Here is a 15908-nt window from a genome sequence, read left to right on the forward strand (position 1 = left end):
GAATATTAAACCGTGCAGTAAAGGTGAGATATCATTAAACCGTACAGTAAAGGTGTCAGATTATTAAATCATTCAGTAAAGGTGAGAGATTATTAAGGCGTGAAGTAAAGGTGAGAGATTATTAAACAGTGCAGTACAGGTGCAAGATCATTAAGGTATACAGTAAAGGTGTGTCACTAGGATGAATATTGTATCAAAAACGGAAAGCATAAAAATACAGTGACATGTAGTAAAAAGTAAATTACTAAGCCATTGAGGGAAGAGGTCGTTGCAGCAGCACTAGGGTTATTGTGCCCCAATCTGTGGGACAGGGCAGAGGACATGTGGTGGACTTACATGAAACCCTGCTGTAGGCCAGTGCATGGGCACTGTGCCATGAGCTGGCCGCCCAGGCCTATGACGTTTGAAGTGTGCACAGAAAGCAGCCAGCCCTGTGCCCCACTACCAGGGCCTCGCCCGGGCTGCCCCTGCCTTCATTGCCCCTGCCCTCACTGCCCCCACCCTACAGACTTCAAGGGCCTCGTTCAGTGAATCCCACTGCCCGCACATAGCCCGCATTCTGGTCATAAAATTTGAATGTCATCTTCTTCGCCTGGAAAATGTTTTCACAAATGCTGGTGCAGCGCCTTGGTGTCTCGTGCTGTGTAAGAACAGACCCACAGATCAGGCAGTCGTCTGTGCTGCGTCAATGGTGAAAGTGAGCAGCTTGTTCGCAGTGCCAGAGGCCTTCCTGGCCATCCCAACACAGCAGTGGTCCGGCAGGGTTTCAGTCGCCACAAAAAATGAATCTTGGTTTCGGGAAGGGGGTGGGTCGTTTCACACACCGGCATCCAAAAAATCCCAAAACTTCACCATTCAGGATTGTGACATCCATACAATAAACAGATGTGTCACATACCTGTCATAAAAACAAAAATCTAGCAATGCCGCAGAGCAATCCCCGAGTGAGAGGAGGCGCTGGGATTGAGAAAGCAAGTGAGAGGGCAGTCCACAGGACTGCACTTGTGTTATGAATCTGTTGAGTGCACTTACACCAGGGGCGGCAGAAGAGCGAAACCTGTGAAGTGTGTGAAAGGAGGAAACTACTCTCTTTACCACTTCCTCATGACTAACTACTCACATCCGGGGCACCTTTATGATAAGTTCTGCCAGCCGCTGCCAGAAAGTTACGAAGAGTTTAAGAGGAATCTTCACATCATGTTCCCAATTATTATTAAGGGAGGAAAATGACAGCACATCAGTCAGAAACGAGTATGCACGGACACAGACAAGCCTGACACAAAGGCATGAACATCGGGAGTGGGGGTGGGGCGAGAAGGCACGGACTGAGGGGGGTGGGGTGGAAGGCACCGGAGGAAAATAGTACGCACAATGTAAATAAAACATACTGTGCAACACTGGAAGTAAAGGGGCCAATAGCAATGGAAGGATACGAAATGACAACATGGTCGTCATATGGCAGGAATAAAAAGCCTAAAACCAATCGGAAGGCAGCATTTGGGAACGACAAAGACACAAGCCAATGAGAAAGATGGACGGAGAGTGGGGAGAGCTTCCACGGAGCTTCCACTCCATACTGAATACTGCATGCCTCGCAAAAGCAAGCAGCGCATGCACGCTGCCACTATAGGCTCGACCTAAAAAGGAAAAAAGACAGAAATCAACACAAATTATTTTATTTTATTTGTAGTTTGACAATCAAATGCAAGGTTATACACTGATCATCCAATATAATCAAAAAGAAGGTGCTCCAAGTGATTGTGCAACATCCAAGGTGAAACTTATTTTCTATTCAGTGGGCTAGCTAATTGGGATCTTGATGCACAATTTCAGTAGGTACTAGACTCCAGTTTTGTGTCAGCTCTGCACCATATTTATGTCCAAGTGTAATCTTGATCTTGTTTTGGAAACGTCTTACCAAAGGAAATTAAACATTCTAGGGCCTGACCTAAGTAACCAGTAGTAGTGATGATGGTGGTGGTTAAGGAGGGTTTTGGTGTTGCATCCTGCTTTGTTTACTCTTATTTTTGTCATTCAATAGCTGAAAGGAGCTGGCAGGATGATTGAGGTCCCCTGTCAAGTAGGAACCCAGGTGTTTCTCCATGAGCCAGTCAAACTTATGATCGTAAACTAAGACCACACTTATTCTGGAGTTAAGGCAGAGGAGTTACTTGATAAATGCAGGTTACACAGGGCTAGAGACAAAGCTGTAGGCAATTACATTGATTATGCTGATTAGAAAATCATGACTGCACATCTAGATGTACAGAGAGCCAGAGAGAGGCTACTTTTAAGGATTAGCTGAGAATTTCTTGGGCGATCACTGCTGATTACAAGGGGACTGAGAATAGTCTTTGAATGGCAAGGTAACAGTAATAAGTATAATGAAGGCCATGTACTTATTTCCAAGGATGAATAAGGGTGAAGGCTCAGGCCTATGATTGTGGTGGATAAGGCGGGGGACGAACAAGTATTTGCTGTCATTGGATTTATTGAGGCTAGCATGTGCTTGACTTACAAACGGGGTGAGGTGGTCCTGGGGTGGGTTCGATGGAAGAGGGGATAATGGGAGAGTGGGACCAAATCAGAAAAGGATAAGGCAGGAAAATTGTTTGGAATCAGGATTTGCTTGATCACATTAGAGCAACAAACTGCCAGTGAATACTATCTTATGAAACCTAACATTTTATGCAAAGGAACTGCTAAGAATTCTTAGTTGAATGTTAGGGATTTCAATAGCTCTGACCGTTCAAGACCAGGTAAAGCTGTCTCCTCGAGGCTTATAATGTTTTTAAATATAGCGGCAACTAGAATATGGCTAAGCTGTATGTATAATATAGCATGACTCTATTCAGGGAGTAGCTATACACGCTAGAAGAGGGGTGGAGGGAATTGTTAGGACAACAATAAATTAGGGGTGGGCGTAGTTCGCGAAGTAGCACTTCGCGAAGCTACGCAAAGTGAAGTTCGCACTACGCGAGCTACGCGTAGCACTTCCCGAACTGCGTAGTAACATGTTCGCACTGTGGAAGATGTTGTTTTCAATGATTGCACAGTGCGGACAAGCAACCGGCACTGTGCAATCATTGAAAATGGCATCTTGCACAGTGCGAACTGGTAGTTTCTCATCGCGAGCGGTCGCGAGAATACGCGACCCCTCGCAATGAGAAACCTGACCTCCTCGCGTTGGGAATCTCGCCGGGAGGTTTATTTTCCTTGTTCGCGATCGCCAACTTGATGTTGCTGATCGCGAACAAGGAAAAAGTCTCGCCGGGATGTATTTTGCTTGCTCGCGGTCGCCAACTTGACGTTGAGGACCGCGAGCAAGCAAAAAATGACCGCAGCACTACGCTACGCGTGTTCGCACTGTGCTACGTGCAGTTCGCGTAGTGCGAAGTAGCGCGAACTTCGCAAACTACGCGAGCGTAGCGTAGTGCTTCGCCCAGGCTTACAATAAATACATGTGGACGATAGACAATCGCTCAGATTATTTATAAGGACAGATTGCATGTGATGTGCACCATCTATGGTCACAGTACCGATGATCCTTAATTCCCTTGTTCTTGAGTTATCTGAATGGGAGAATTGCATGGTTCTATGCGGGGATTTTGACTGCATATTTCATCAGAAGAGAGACGAAACTAATCAGAGACATGTTTTCCTACAAGGCTTATTAAAGTACTATTTTAAAGCGAGTCCAAATCCAAGCGCTAGCAGATGCTTTGAGGTTGCTACATGGTAGTGAGTCTGAATACACTTATTATTCATGGCCACACAATCAATATTCTGCACTGACATGATATGTGTCTCCCTGGAAATAACATTCAGTAAAGGGCTCCCTCAAGACCTATATATATGTATTTTTTTTTCTGCATCAAAAATCTCTCTGGAAATAATACACGACATTCAAGTTTAGATCTTTCCTTGTATCTTTTCTGACCATCATCTGGTGTTAATCATTGTCCACAGAGATTCAGTTAATAGTAAGAAGGCTAGGTGGACATTGCAACCAGCTTTTGAATGATAAAGAGTTGAAAGACTATACTGCACCACAAATCAAAGATGTTTTTCTAATCTATACAATGCTGGAATGGCATTAGTCCCATCGAATGGCATTCTTTTACACAATTTATTAGTGGGGCTTCAATTAAATATGTTTCAATCACAAATAAAAATATAATGTGGGCTGAATTAGGGAATAAAGTGAAACTTGTATTACGGTATAAGCATGCTAATGCCATCTGCCTGAATCTCCAGGATGAATATGACATCTGTCTCAGAAGGATCACTTAAATTCATCAAGGAGAATACCTGTTTTTAAAGAAAAATGCACATAAATATGGGAAATTCACTGGCTAGATAGTCACGTAAAAGATCAAGGAGGATGAAACCTTTGGAAAGATTAAAAACAGTAAAGATAATGATGGGTGTATGAGTTTACGTCTTTCACTTGTGGACTGATTGGATCGGTTTCTCAATTTTTTATCAAAATCTGCACAGAAGGAATTAATCAGTGTCTGCTCCTCCGCGAGCGTCGCCCCACTGTTTAAAAGCAGTACATTACAAAATATAAAATGATAATAACTTCCATTATTCTAATTACATTCTTTGTATTCTGGTTGTACCAGGTTAGGGAGGGGCAGGTGCACGACTGTTTGGACGGCTGTCTCGGTCAAGGCCAAAGAGTCATGCGCACTTTACATGTTCTCCACCAAGGCTGCATTTTAGCCAGGGTGGAGACATGCCCAGGCTTCCTTTCCCTCTCTGAGCCGAACCACTGCGCTCAAACCAATCACAACGCTGCAATCAGCAGCGTCATGATTGGTCAGGGGATTCTAGAAGCCTGGGTGCTTCCTGTTCCTGCAAGGAGGTGAGGCTGCTGGCAACGGTGGCAACGGCGAACAGCAGGTACGTTTTCTTTTTTGGATTTCCTTTGTAAAAACTCCATCCTTCCAGTTAAAATTACTTTTTTTTATATTTGCTTGTGAATAAATTACAATATTTAATATCTTGTGTATTTGTTTGGTGACTGCTTCTTACTGTATTTTTTGTATATTATTTTGGGGTTCATATCACTGAAAATGATTGGCTGGGAGTCCTGGTTTCCAGTAATGACTCAGTGGGGGGCCTCTGGATCCCAATAATGATTCAGTGGGGGTCCACAGAAGTCAAAGGTTTAAGAATCACTGGTCCTGCCGATTGTCAGTTACTCACTCTTTTGTAAATTGTATTCAACCATTGAAAGAGTCATGGGGAGAGCAAAACAATCTCTAAAGTTTATGAGATTACCATTCAGTATGAAAGGAGGGGAGGTGTTTTCCAATTTAGGTTCTACTTCTAGGCTGCTGTGGGGGAAACGGATTAGTATATTAGTAGTAGTCAAGTCTGGGGTAACAATAGGCCTCAATCTATCATCTCTGTCCAGGTGACAGGATAACTGGTTTCCTGTGAAGATTCAATGATTCAAAGATTGAAAGATTCAAACGGCCAGATAGGATAATTATGCTATTCTTCCTTCGCTTTTATTAACAGCAGCCATTTCACAACTTTACCATTCCCATGAACCTCTGGGAATAAAACAAAAGTCAGGCAACCAATAGCCATTCAGGTCCTTGCAGCAACCAATCAGGAACCAACAGCCTGTAACACAGTCCTTCACTTTTGTCCCCACATTCTCTTTCTTAGCTACTCGCAGCCGAGATAAGTTCATCCCTCCTTTTCTCTTTTGTTTAGTGTGGTTGTATTGGCATTATGTAATTTTACTTTGTATGCTTTGTGTACTCCGACTGCTTGTTTACTCTGGCATTCGGGCAGCAGGAACACGATCACTCCTTCGCGGCCAGCAGCTTGGTGCGGCTCCGTCCGCCGTGCAGTCCTCCATCCACTAGGTGGCGCTGACAGCAGCGCACTGTTAGTCTGCGATGCATGACTTTAATGCCCTTCATAGCAGAACTGGAGTAGTGCCGCCACCCTTGGGAGCCTGGTTGCCTGGAGAGACATCAAAGTTGGGGTCTGTAGCCTCTATTTTGGTTCTTTATACATTTCCTCTTGACACCCTACAAGTCAGGGTTTTTACTGTGTGTGCGCTTTGCTCGTGACACTCATGGGGTCTGTAATGGTTCTTTCAGGTTGCGTAGACCATGCATAGTTAGCTGTGATGCCTGAAGGGGTTTATATTGTTTAATTAGGCTGCACAGACCATGTTGGGGACACACTCCCAGGCACAATATTTCTCTCATAAATTGGAATTAGGGAGTTGTGTCCCCGGGCTTGGGACCCTTTGCATACCCATATCCATTTGCTGTCACTCCAGTCCCTAATTCGCAGTGCCCTGCCTGGACATTTCTGTTGACCTGAAGTGGTTTAGCGCTTAACATTACTACATAGCAGTGCATTTCAGCCCCAATCCTGCAAGGCCCTGCCTGTGTATATTGTCTACCTATTGGTTGGACCAAAAGCGCCTATACAGTGCCTTTGGTCCAACCTTGGGGCTTGTATTGCCATCTCTAACCGGATCCAAACAATGGAGGTCACAGAGGACATTCTGATGGAGGAGGACCCTCTAGTGTTCCTACCATGGGACGACAGTGTTTAGGGGTCTGTGGATGCCTCGATCTTAGGGTGGTGGCACAAGCTATGGGGCCATTAGAGCACTGCCTCGCCCAACAGATTGCGTGCGGATCCGCAAAGCTTAATGAACACAAATCAAGGGTCCTCAGAAGCCTGGAGTCCCACCAAACCCTCCCAACCACCGGGATCTACAGTAGTTCCTGCAAAACATCGCTGCAAAGAAGTGGTTAATTATGATGCCTTTGCACGCCTTAAACAGGGCTTCCTAGCACAAGCACCCCCATCCTTCCCATCCTGGGGTCCAACTGGGTTGATCTCGGATCCTCCACAACCAGTTTCCCCTGACATAGATGATGACATTGAAATACAGATGATGACACTGGTCCTTCTAGGCCTTGGCTTCCATCCTCTCTTTTTTGTTTGAATATCTTTCATTAGTACATTTTTCTGTATAATTTCCTGATACATCATGTCTATTGTCTAGCATCAACAAGCATCACTTTCCATATAACATTACTTGGTCTCTGACTCTGTAAAGAGCCGCCAGCGTACATATCTTTCGCATAACCTTGGTGTCGCTATTAACCATTGTGTATGGATGCTTGTCCAGCTGCCAATTATCGTTAACTGCCCGCACATTCTATCATCTCCAATCGAATGCAAGGCTGGGAATGTTCAGTTTGTCCATTACCAGCAATATTCTAGAGTGCGACAGAATTCAGGTCATTTGAACAATATTTTCAATACTCAACAATAAAACCAAAACAAACAAGAGATGTCAGTGTGCTAAGGCAATACGCCTTCAGTGCCTGATGTGTTCGCCATCTTTGAGTGGCCGTGTCTCAATTGGTGTGTCATTAGTCAACATGCGGAGCCCCTACTATTGCTGTGGCGGATGTGTAGCCGTCTAGTAACATTTAACATGCTTAAGGAATGTAAGGTTTCGGTTTGCTCCAGTCAGTCTGGGCAAAATAGCCCACAGTCGTGACTCCTTCTCTACTATCTAGCGCCGGTTGGCTTCCATCCTCTCTTCCCACCCCCATTGAACCCCCGAGGAGTTCGAAATACTGGACCCCGATGCAATTCTCTTTCCTCGGTCCTCCGGGTGGACGCCATCGAGAAGGTAGTGAATTATGTGGCTGGCCGTATTTGTAAACCACTAAAAAAGGAGGCCTGAAGCCGTCTTTGGGCAGAATGCCCTCACCCTTTGCTGGACAGGAAGGTGGCCCTAACACCAAAACTGGACTTTAGAATGCTCACCTTCCTCGCTAAATTTATGAAAGACCCCTAAATAGGTACTGGAGGGGGTGCCAGGATAAAGTATTAGAGGCCATTGGTTCGTTGACAAAGATATTGGACATGGCTGAGGATGGAAAGTCCTCGGGCTCCCTAATTTTCTCGGAGGTGCTCTCTGGATGGGCAATGCAAACTGCAAGTTGTCCACAGAGCATCGATTCTCGCTGCTAATAAAGTTAGACCTGAAGCTTAAGGACCTAGCAGTCTCTTAGGCAAGAGCAGTAGCCCAGGGAGTACTATTTGGAGAGCCTGTGTTAATGTTTTTGGACAAGACCCAATTGTCCATTAAAAGAGTGTTTCACTGCGGGGTGTTCCATGTGGCTGGTCGTGGTAGTGGGCCCTCGTCTGGCCGAGCATCCTCCCAGTATCCTCCTGGAGGGCAAGGCTCCAGTATCAGGATCAAAACCGCTTCGCAAATTTCTACCCAACCCGAGTCCAGCATTTACGGGGCAGAGGCGTCAAGGGATTCAACACTACTTCCACTTCCAGTGACTGTTCTTCCTTCTTCCCTTCTAAAGGTGGGGAGCTGTCTGGAGAATTTCTCATGTATGGAGATCCAGCACAAAAGACGTCTGGGTTTTGCAAACAATTCAAGGTTTTCAAATCAAGTTCTACAGCTCTCCTCAGCTGGACTTCAATTCAGGACCTATTCAGTTCTCATCACAAGATGCCGCGCTAGTGGATGTGAGGGCCACCTCTCTCCTGGCCAAAGGGTCTCTATGTCCCTCAGTTCCTCAACACCCTGGTTTCATCAGCAACCTTTTTATTATCGACAAAACCGATGGGGGACAGAGCCCAGTCATCAATTTACGCAAATTCCATGAGTGGCGGGTTTACCATTATTTCAAAATGGAGGGCATTCACCTCCTGCAAGATGTTGTGCAGCCATCCGACATGACTTACAAGAGGCATCCTTTTCAATTCCAATATTTCCCCCCCACAGATGGTTCCACCAGTTCATCTGGCGCCAGCAAATGTTTGAGTTTTCCACTCTACTCATTGGTCTCTCCTCCGGCCCCTGGTGCTTCACAAAGCTTCTCAAACTGGTCATGGAGTACCTGCTGGGGCAGGGGTTATGCCTGATTGTCTATCTAGACGACATGCTCCTTTTGTCCCGGTGACCGCAACAACTGTCGATCCAGCTACAGATGGAGGTCAACCTTCTGCAGAGCCTTGGATTTGTCATAAATGAGAAGAAGTCTCTCTTGGTACCCGATCAGAAGGCAAGTTTTCTGGATTTTGTGATAGAATCAAACTCAGGCTGAGTTGAGCCTTCCATCTCAGAGGGTGACAAAGATCAATCCCATGTTGAGGAGGACGCTGGCGAGACAGCGTGTATCACTACATCACATTTGCTTGCTTGGGGGGGGGTCTTCTCTCGTCTTCCATTCAGGTGACGTTTCCGGTTCCCCTTCATTTTCAGGCCCTGCAGCATTTGAAGTCTGCCCACTTACGCAAGGGCCTCACCTATTCTCAAATTGTCACCCTTTCAGGCGAGGCACAAGATAAGGTAAGCTGGTGGCTTTCCCATATGGGTGCCTGGAATGATAGTGCGATCTATGTATCAGCCTCAGATCTAGTCATAGAAACTGACACCAGCAGGTCAGGATGGGCCGTGAGGTGAGGAGATTTTTCCTCAGGAGGTTTGTGGTCTCCTCACAGAGATTACATATCAACTGTTTGGAACTTCTCGCAGGGTGCTTTGCAGTTAGGTGTTGGACACGGGAAATAATCCAATCATGCGTGCTCCTAACAATGGACAAAATATCAGAGGTCCGATATATCAAGCACTTAGGGGGCACCTGCTCTAAGACCCTCTTCAATCTAGCGACCAGTTTCTGGCAATAATATCTGGATCATCAGATTTCAGTTTGAGAAAAAAAACAAGTTGGAGGGAAAGTGAACTTCCAAATGCTCAGCAAATTTTCGCATGAGCAAATCTACTCATGAATTTTTTCATGCGCTAAAATGCAGTTAACCATCATTTCCTACGTGTACAATTTCCATGCTTACTCTTGTAAGTTCTTGTGAATTCATGAAAGCCGTATACCTGCACTAATGCAAAGACATGTACAAGGGTGCACTTTGTGATTTTATTTAAGAATTGGACTTTAAATTGGGTCTGGTGATAACCAAGACCTTTTGTTCTATCTATCTATCTATCTATCTATCTATCTATCTATCTATCTATCTATCTATCTATCTATCTATCTATCTATCTATCTATCTATCTATCTATCTATCTATCTATCTATCTATTTATCTATCTACATTCTGGATTCAATGTGAGTGACAACACTCTGCTCTTTCACAAGGAGAATATCAGCATGAAAACTAGTTTCTTTTACAGTCAGGGACTACTGAAGCCTTTTATGGTAAAACAAATATTTTCGCTTTTGGCTAATGTTTTTATTATAATGGTGGGTGCCTGGCAGCTTGCAACAATAAATTTACTAAAGCCATGTCAAAACAAGCCAAAAATCTGACTACGAACGCCAGACCAATTGGCTTTAACAATGCTAGTTTATTTTCATATTTCCCATAATTTTGTCGAAACTGGTTTTAGACCGTTTTTCTATTCTGAATATTTTTGGGAAATACAAGCAAATATCAAACACGTTTTACTAAATGATGTTTCAAAGAAATTATGCTTTCTACAGTTTAGAAAAATGTTTTATTTTTTTGTTGCATTTTTTTGTGAACATTTTCTTTTTAAAGCATAAAATCATAAATCTTGCTTTCAAGTTTCTGTACGTAATTGCATCTTATCAGAGAGCACTCTGGGAGAATTATATCTAGCCTCATATTATTAAACATTGCAAACATGTGTACTATGAAATGATCTCCCACTCTCCCTGAGAACCAATACCAATCTGTTGAGCTTCAAGAAGAACCTAAAAGCTTGTCTCTTTCCCCGGAAATAGAAGGTTAATTTAAAGTGATTCAGCAACTCCTGTAATAGTTATTTCTCCTTTTTTACTGATAAGTTAGTAGTGCCAAGATACCCTTTGGGAGATAGTTGTGCTTTACAAATGTCTAATAATAATAATGTTAACGGTAAAACTTTGTCAAAACTTAAGTCAGTATTATTAGTAAATGCTCCATCCAGCGTGTGACTGGCCTGATGGATAGGTTGATTGACTATCTGAATCGGTCCAACACTACAGAGGCAGTCAACCATATGGTCAGTGTCTGTTTTTCCATCTAGCTCCAAATGAAAATCAAAGTCCCCCATTACAGTGAAGTTGAGGAACTCCATACAAGTCCCAGTAAAAGTCTGTATAGATCTAATACACCTATCTTTCGGACCAGGTGGACTATACACCAGGATGCAGTTGAATGCGGTGGTGTTGTTAAATTATAACAGCGATGTGGAATTCCTAAAGCCCGATGCCCTAGACATATTGTTTGGCATCAAGGGCAACAAGTTTTCATGTGTATTTTGTCATTGGGACAAGTAGGCCCAACCCCCTGCAGCACAAACCCTTTGGCTGCCAGTTTGCAGTATACCATTATGGATCAGGAAATGGCACTGTCAGCAGTTAAGGTAATATTTTTGTCCATATGTTAATGCTGTTCAAGCTTGTATTTATGGTTCATTAATTGAAAGCCTTTATTATTAGGACGAGTGTTCTAATTAAATGTAGTAGGCTCTGACTGCACTACTGACAGTGGTTCCAGTATAAAAATGGGTACACACGTTTTCAAAGTTTAGCAATACGAGGCTATGAATAATAAAATGTTCATAAAAAATGAAAGCAGGAAAAAGATTTTTTTTTCTAAAATACTGTAAATTTTCCTGTACCATTTCTTTGCAGCATCATTTAGTAACATGTGTTGAAGCATACTAGTATTTCCCAAAAATATTCATAAGAGAAAATCACTGTTTCAATAGGATTATGAGAAACAAAAATAATCAAGCATTGGCAAAGCCAGTAGGTCTGAAATTGGAGGTCAGCTTTTTAGTTTTGGCAATGTGTGACTTGTTTTGGAATGGTTTTTGTAAAACCTTATTGGTGTGGGAGCTGCCAGGCTATCATCATTATAACAAACATTGGCAAAAGCAAAAATTGTTTTTGATTTCAAAAAGCACACACTGTCACATTAGTTACTGGCACTGAACAAAACTACTTTGTGGGCTGATATGCTCCTTGTGAAAGAGCAGAATTCTGTCACTCACAGTGAGGCCAAATGATAGAGAGAGAGAGAGAGAGAGAATTGTAATAAACGCAAAAGGTCATGGTCAACACCAGACCAAATTAGTGGCCCAATTATTAAAGAAAGTCTCAAAAGTGCACCCATGGTTTATGTCCTTGCATTAAGTGCAGCTATACGGCTTTCGTGAATTCCCAAGAATTTACAGAAGTACGACAAAAAATAGTACTCCTGGAAAATATTGGTGAAATGCATTTTAGTATGAGCAAACATGCATATGTAGATTTGCTGATGTGAAAAAAATATGAGTGTTTGCAAGTTCACTTCCCCCAACTCTGGAAGAAGGTTTACGTCAGTTTCCAACATTTATCACTATAGGAAAATATTAGAGAAGAGTTGTTAAAAACCCTTAAAACATGCAAGTTAGTAGGTTTGCACAGACTCAATAGGGCATTCTACCCTGGAACCATTGCTTACCACTACCTTCAGCCCCTGTATGTAGATCTGCAGAAACATGGCAACATAAGGGGGTTGTAAGTATTCAAACACTACTATAGTATGAGCCCTGGCATAATCAGAAAGCTATATCAGAGCTCTTATATAATGAGATTGCTGCCATAATTTGTAGCCACAGTACATGGCACCAAAGGGACAAGAGGATTTGTTACAGGACAAGCAGATTTAGGAAGTAACCTGCCCCATGGACAAGTAGATATTTTATTAAATTCCACACCCCTGTTTAAAGTTGAACATCAGAGCTTCGCGATCCAGCTAAGTAGTGGGGTTAAAAATAGCCTTAATGTGGTTGCTTTGCACTAATGAACCATAAATACAAGTTCAAATAGCATGTACATATGGATACAAATCATACCTTAACTGCAGACAATGCTTTGTCACAGATCCGTAACTTGGTACTGTGAACAGGCAGCCAAAGGGTTAGTGCTGCAGGAGTTTGGTCCTACTTGTCCCAAGGACAAATGAAACAAGGCTGTTAAGTACAGTTTGGAAGGCTTCAGAGGTTCTCCATAGCAGAAGCTGTTTCTTTCAGCTTGGCTTCTGTTTCTTTCAGTGTGCACCTTACCAGTTCCTGCTCTTTTGCCAACCAAGGCCCTCCATTTATCACCCCCAATTTCTCATCCACAGTCTTCTCATTCTCAATATTGTTTTATGGTTCTGCCATCAATAAATTAATAAAGCGCAAAATGTTTGCTCCTCACCCTACCTTGAGGATCAAAAAGTCCTCTTTCTTTCCCCGTTTGTCTGTCATGCGCCCTTCAAAATTACAGATAAAGCAAGGCAGGTCAAAGCGAACCTGGGTACGTTTGATCTCTCAGCTGTATATGCAACTTACTGATATCTTGTATGGAAGAGCCGGTCCTACTTTCTCCCTTGGTTTGAGGCTGATGGAGGGCTCCATCAGCAACGGCCAATCCTTTTCCGGCTAAGTCCAACCACAACCACATCTGTAATCATCTGCCAGCAGTGATCTCCATAAGGCTGCTGGTACCCTGGTTCGGAGCACGCTCACCATCTCTCTCAGTGAGCCCTGCCTTTAGCTACAACACACTGCTCAGCTTCTCTCTGTCCCCTTCTCAGGCTCAGCGGCACTACACCTTGGAGAACTTGCATAAAACTGAAGAACCAAAGCAGAACTCCTCCCTCACAACGTGATGGGCATTTTTGTCTGCTTAGTACATTGCAAGAGAAGCACACTCACTCTCTGCATAGAATTTTTTTTCTTTAAAAATTAGAGGTTTCTTTAGCAAAGCTGATCAAGGGAGGAATTATCTGGATAAACGTACCCAGTCATAATTATGGATGAAGAGCATAGGTAGTATTAGATCCCAGTACCAGGCTTTTTTTCTTTCTCCCGAGGATGGCATGGGGGGTCTTGCAAACAAATGGTAAGATTAAGTAACGGCAGATGTGTTACAGAAAGACCCAATAAACTGTCTCGACCTTGGTCATGTTTTTCAACCTGCTAATTTAAACACACAACAATACAAAGGCATTCATAGACTAAACTATTACCCATTGAATGTGTTTATTTAATAAGTTCTGATTGATTCCAAGTGCTTAACATCTGGTGTGGAGGGTGCTGATGGTGTGCATATTTTCCACCTGCTCTATACTGAAGGTTTTTTGGAATACACTATAATGGCGCAAGCTATGTTTGGTATCGATGAAAGCATGCCACAAACATATACACATTTTTATTTACCGGCAATACGTACTGCATGGAGGCACATTGCTAGGGAATGGGTCTGTTGGACGACCAGTGGTGGACAGCTATGTGTTATAACTTTGAATTGGAGGCAACTTTCTCTGGGCAGAAGCTTTTACAAGCTATACAGGGGCCATTTATCAACCGGATTTCTGCACAGAGAATGATATATCATTATTTAAGGTTACTGTATTATATATAACTCATGCTATAATAAATGAGGATGTATAACAAATTTGCTGGCTTCTCTAATAAAACAGGTAACAATATATATATATATATATATATTTTATTCAAAAAGAATTAATTTGTGGCATGGGCTGTTACAGCAAGCTCAATATATTTCTCCAGAAAAGGCAGGTTTCATGAAAGCATACAGTTCTCAAGATGTTTTCTAGAAATGTGTGAAACCTGTCTTATTTTGAGGATGACTTGAAAAACCACAGTCACAGAGATATAGGAGGTTCAAACTAAGAGTATCTACATGCTGTCAAGTTGCTTATTGATGGCTTACTGGCTACCATGGCCATGTCTGAACTGGGGTGGCAGAGTGGGCTAAAGAACGGTGATGGATCAAACCCAGATCTGTTGACTGGGTGTGAGTGTTTGATTGGTTCTGATGCTCCGTCCATCACCACCCCCTTTTGTACCGCTTTGTTCGCCATAAGTTGGCAGGGTATGCTCAGACGTGAGTCCCTTGCTCACTTTGCCACTGGATTCAAGCAAGCCTGGCTGAAGACGGCTGAAATGCCAGAAACCGGTCCTAGGAAGCTTGTTTCCGGTCCAGGGAAGGCATGGCTTGGCAGTTCGGGCTGGACTGTTCCCATGAGGCACAGGGTCAGACTGATTTGCATATGGCCATGTCTGAACTGGGGTGGCAGAGTGGGCTAAAGAACGGTGATGGATCAAACCCAGATCTGTTGACTGGGTGTGAGTGTTTGATTGGTTCTGATGCTCCGTCCATCACCACCCCCTTTTGTACCTACTGGCTACCAGGGCAGGATACAATGCACTGAAAGGAATTCAAATTAATGGAAATTGAGACAATGTTGTGATTATAATTTCCAAAGCTTATATAGTAACATTTAATTTTTAATTGTATATTATTATTCATTAATAAACAATGTGTGTGTTTGACTGAGCAACTGTTGATCTTGTGAACAAAGACTGATAGTCAATATTCAGTTGATTGATACCAGTTATGATTTCTTTTTACACCCCTTCAATAAAGAAATTGAAATAGTGCAAATTATAGAATGCGGGTGTAAGCATGGTCCAATTAAGAAGGGTGAGAATATCACTATGAAAAAGAGGTATTTTACAATGGATTTGGCAAAACTGTTGAAAGGTGTGTGTAAAACATAAATTATTTCAGCTGGTAAGGATTCCATTTTCTGTCATGCTAAGTGTCAGGAGCACAGAGAGTTTTCTTACCATGAACTTGCACAGGAACAGAGACGCTAGTTCCCTACTCCCTCTCAAGGATGCTCCGGAGATCCAGTCAATTATCTAGACTCCAAAATACCCTCAAGGGGGAAGGGGGAGTGGATAAAATAACAAACTAAGAAGAGACTGGTCCTGGAACCTTATCCTTTCTGCTTCTCCTGCTCTTTCATCCGACCAGCAGACTGTATTTTCAGAGAGGACCTAATTATTAAACACA

The 15908-nt window shown here is 43.0% G+C and overlaps 1 protein-coding gene across 1 annotated transcript in view; it reads right to left on the minus strand.

Moving 5' to 3' along the window:
* The window catches only part of PGR (progesterone receptor), a 697443-nt gene that overhangs the window by 619811 nt on the left and 61724 nt on the right, over positions 1-15908 (minus strand). The window lies entirely within an intron of this gene.

The sequence above is a fragment of the Triturus cristatus genome, chromosome 8 (assembly GCF_964204655.1).
Source record: "Triturus cristatus chromosome 8, aTriCri1.1, whole genome shotgun sequence".
NCBI lineage: Eukaryota > Metazoa > Chordata > Amphibia > Caudata > Salamandridae > Triturus > Triturus cristatus.